This window comes from Asparagus officinalis, chromosome 5 (assembly GCF_001876935.1).
Source record: "Asparagus officinalis chromosome 5, Aspof.V1, whole genome shotgun sequence".
Classification (NCBI taxonomy): Eukaryota; Viridiplantae; Streptophyta; class Magnoliopsida; order Asparagales; family Asparagaceae; genus Asparagus; species Asparagus officinalis.
This window is the reverse complement of record NC_033798.1, coordinates 61,791,591-61,796,955: the sequence shown is the minus strand read 5'-3', so window position 1 is coordinate 61,796,955 and position 5,365 is coordinate 61,791,591.

Genomic DNA, 5,365 nt, shown 5'->3' with positions numbered 1-5,365 from the left:
AAATCCGGATATTAAGTGTTTCTGTAAATCACTTTTATCCACCAACGCTCTATTTTTACACCAACAGCAAGGACAATACACGACATCACTATTTAACTTCCGTGGGTCTGCTAAGGCGTACTGTATGAACTGATTTATTCCATCTTTATATCGACTATCCCTCCATCTATCAATACGAGGAATATCGATCCATGATTTGTCGGGAACTATCCTCATCTGTATGATATTAAGCATAATTAGGTAATGTGAATTTTTATTAGTAACGCATCAAATTAAAGGTTGCGTGATATTAACCTTTAAAGGTTGCGTTAGCAAATTTTAATTATAATAATCTCGGAGGGAAAATTACCAGAACATAAATTATGTGGGAGTAAAATCTAACGCTCATATTTGAAATAAGACAATTTAACGGCTGTCATAGGAAATGGACCTATCCCATTAGGAATATAATAGTGTTTACAACTACCTTTATATACTTTTAGCGTTTTTATTTCTTGAAAATTTCGGCAGCACCTACCCGCAGTTCTCCGAGTACACTGTGCGGATGTTATAATGTGTATCAATCATCGATAATAGATCGATTATAGATCGATACGCAAAACAACATACGCTTATTGTACACGGAGAACAATGCGGTACGTGTAATCGAAATTTATAAGGAATAAAAATGCATAAAGTACACAAAGATAGATGATACACTACTGTATTCCTAACCTGTACGAGAAGGGGACTCCTCCCCGGACAGATCTAATAATTATTGCATGTATATCATGCTCCTAACATAAATCACGTTATTCTCTTTAGATGTAAAAAGTATTTTCACATCCAACTAGAATTGCGTGAGTTTATATAAGAAGAGATTCACATCCAACATTATTAGACGGGAAACTAGGGATAACGACTTTCGATTCATAAATCATGATATATAGCATATGCAGAAAAGACAATATTATTGGAGAACATGAAAACCACATAAGATGAGTTTCCAATTGCTCCTGCAACGTAATCTATACCTTCGAAGTAGTAGTTGCTTCGACATCAAATCTCTCAGTCTTATATCCTCAGCTAGACTCTCACAATCAAGGATAATTTGGATTACTGATTACGCATTTGGATCCCGCTCTACTAGTCCAGGATCAAAAATTATTTCAATTCAGCCATTTAACACCAATAAATTCGCAAAAACCCACCGACAATAGCTAAGCAGAGTAGTTTCCCTCTAATTGCTATTTTACTCTTGATTGAAGGGGCTAATTCAAAATAACTTAAGAATTGACAAATTTAATAGTAATTTTAATGATTTGATGAACTAATTTCAATGATTAAGGGACCTAATAGAAAATTTAATGATCTAAGTGACAAATAATATTACCTTGATTGACTGCAGCGGTGAAGTCACGGCGGCGGTGGACGCGGCGGCGGCGGAGGCGGCTGCCAAAGGGAGAGAAGCTGTCGTGGAGGTCGTCGACGTCGCTGTCGTGGAGCGGAGGTCGTCGACGTCGCTGTCGTGGAGCGGAGGTCGTCGGCGTTCGTGGAGAGGTCGACGCTGGAACTGGAGGCCGACGCTAGAACTGGAGGCCGACGCTGGAACTGGGAGCGGAGAGGTTGGGGTTTCTTCGATGAATGGCGGCTAGGGCTTAAACAGCGAAAATGAAATTTTTGGGGGGATAAACCGCCCCAAAAATAATTCAACATCGCTGACGGGGAGCCCGTCAGCGATGTTGGATAACCCGTCAGCGATGTAAACATCGCTGACGGGGAGTTTACAATGCCGACGGCCATATCCTTGACGGCACTTGCCGTCAGGGATATAAACAACGCCGACGGCAAGTCCCCGTCAGGGATGTGGCCGTCAGCAATCCAACGAATTCTACTAGTGATAATCACTTATCATATCTCTCTCCATAATCACACTTATTCTTTATTCCTATTTTTGTCATGCACACAACATAAGAACCAATTCTAATAATCTCTTAAAATCACCTTCCTCGTGGGATCGATAACTCTTTATACTATAACTTGATTAATTGTGCACTTGTAATTTTTGATATATGTTTATGCCGCATCAAGTTTTTTGGCATCATTACCGAGGAAGGTGCTTAAGTAGGTTTTAATTATTTTGGTTCTTTAACTTGTGTGTTTATTGTGAAAGAACTACTTGAAGATTAAAGATCAAGGATTGGAGATTAAGGATTTGGAGATTCGCTTGTGGTAAGTCTTCTTCCTAATATTTTCAATTCCACACCTTTAGCTAGTTTCTCATAATTAGTGACAATTAGGATAAAAAAAAGATTTTATTTTCGTTGACCATAATAAAATTCATCCTCCACTTTGAGATTTACTAACAAGATAATAAATTCAAACAAAAGCTCTCTTTTCACTTTTATTTAATTGTTAACCATAAAAAAAAGATTTTCTTTTTATCATCATTTTGTAGTCGCTTTTAATTCATAAGGTTGCATTGCATATAGTTAGTAGGAATTCACCAAAGTGATTATAGCACTTGACTTGGCACACACTTAAAAATATTCAAGGGCAAAACACCCTAATCAAGATAAGGTGAGGAATTTCATCACCCTTTCCTTAGCCCACAAATCACTAATTTTTTACTACATAAACCCAAGCCTCTTTAAAACTCATTAGATGTTGGCCCCTAAGGATTCGAGCTCAATAAGGTACAAGAAATTCCTAAGTGATCCGGTTTAAGTTTTCTTGGATTAGTTGGTATCTAAGGTAAGGTTTAGGGGTTGAGGTACTTAATTAATCTATGATCAACCTCTGTTTCTATCCTTACCTAGCTAACTAATCGAGTAAAATTTTTTATCTTTTCACTTAAGGAATTTTTGGTTAGGAGCTGGTCTAGCTGAGTTAGGCTTAACCCTAGAGTTAAAGTGATTGCAAAGTGATTATTATTTTTATTTGTTTTAGTTAGCTTTTTATTTTTCCTTCTTATATAAAAAAACAATTCTTATTTTCCTAAAAAAATATAGGATTTGTTTTAGTTAGGTTTTTCCTAGTTAAAAAAATCTAACTTTTATTCCTATCAAAAAAAAAAATGTTTAGTTAGGTTTTTCCTTTTTCTTCTCATTTAAAAAAAACCATTTTTATTTTCTTAAAATAAATAATAATAATAATAATAATAATAATAATAATAAAGAATAATTATAATTTTTTCTTATTTGATTTCTTCATCCTTATACTAACAGTAATTACAGAACTTTATCATCATTGTTCTAGGTTGACAGAACAAATATAAGTTCTTTAATTCTTATCTGTATTACTTTGTGCATCAAGAATTTGCATTGAGGACAATGCAAAATTTAGGTGTGGGGGTGGGAATTAGTTATTTTTTTCTTTTTATTTTACCCTTTTAGTTGTATTTTTGTCATTTTTTTTTCTTTTTCTTAAAAAAAATTTGTAAAATATTGTCACTTGTCAAATTAATAGAGTTAAGTAATAATTGATTTAATTGATAGATTTTAAATTTTCTAATTCCTAGTTAGTAATATACTCAAGTTCACCTTTTATGATAACTCCAAATAAATTTCTTAAGAAATAATTTTTCAAAGTAGTATACCTTACTTAAGCCTTAACTTAGACTTTTAATTAAAAATAATAAAATTTTTACATGCTTAACTTAGCGTTGAAAATATTTTTTTTCAGGTTATCTTGATTTACACATTTTTTCAGACTATATATATACTTACACACATATATATATTAAAAAAAAGAAAAAAACTAACCTTATAAAAGAAGAGTGCAGAAAATGGGCAAAAAAAAAACTCTTAAATTCAATGTGATTCTATCTTATAAAGCCTAAGTTGATTGATTAATTAAGCCCAAAGAGTATTTTCATACTTAATGACCTAAACCCAATTGGGTTAGGATTCATTGGCCTAAAACTCGCTAAATAGTCACTTAGAAAACCCAATTAAATAGAAAAAAATCACCAAGAATTAAAGAGTGAGAAAAATACAATAAATAAATAAATACAATGAAATAATAAATAAAATAAATATATCAAATACTAGTATATATTATATATACTACATATATATATAATATATGATATAAGTATATATATATCATATATATAAATATAATATATATACACTATAAACATATATATATACATATATATAATATACTACATATATATTATATATAATAACATTATATATATATATTATAGTAGTATTCAATATATAATATATATCATCATATAATACATATATATATACTAATATATATAATAATATATATAATATATAGTATATATATTATATTATTATTACTATATATAATATATATAATAATAATATATACTATATATATATATATTATATATATTATATTATATTATATATATATAGTATATATATATATAATATATTATATATTATATATATATAATCCTATGTATATATAATATATATATATATATATATATATATATATATATATATATATATATATATATATATATATACATAACACTAACCATTTTTTATATATATTGTTATTTTGTATATATGGTCTTGAAAAATAATTTTTGATCAAGAGACTTAAAAGTTATTTAAAACAAAGAGTTAGCATGTTCTTTTCAAAACTTTTAAATTAAATTTCTAAGTTTGGCTTGATTTTGTATTGCTATAAGGAGAAGATTTTCTTAAAAATATACCTTAGAGTTATATATAAAAATATTTTCTTAAGTGATAACTGGCTTCAATTAGATTGTCTAAAGTTATCAAGTGAATTTAGTTATTTATTGACTTCTTTAATTTGACAAGTTGATTGAATTTTGTGGGTATATTCACTACAAACCCTCACGAGACTACAACTCGTCCACTAGGGTAACCTAGGGGTTTAAAGGTTTGTTGTATGCGCTAAATACAACCGTGATTCTTACGAAAGTGAGTTAGAATTTTTCTTTTTCTTTCTTTGCTAGAGGACTAGCAAAAGTTTAGGTGTGGGAGTATTTGATAATTATATTTTTATTATAATTTTATACCCTCATTATCTGTTTTACAGGAATAAATATATCATTAATAATTGTTTTTATCTTTAATTGCAGGTTAATCAAAAATAAAATCCAAGATCTCTTCTCTCAGCAAAAACCCATGAATTAAATAAAGAACACAAGCAAGAGCCAAAAAGTCTAAGTCCAGAATCAAGACGAGTAGCTTGTAGAAGCCGGAGAAAATAAAAAAAATTAAATATGAAAAAAAATATATTCAAGATGGTTGGCCGCAAAGAAACGACGATATCTCCTAATCCGAAAGGTGAAATTTAACATATAATTGTAGGCATATAAAATTGCTTATAGGTCCCTTAGCTCAGCTCGGCACAAACCGACAAACCAACG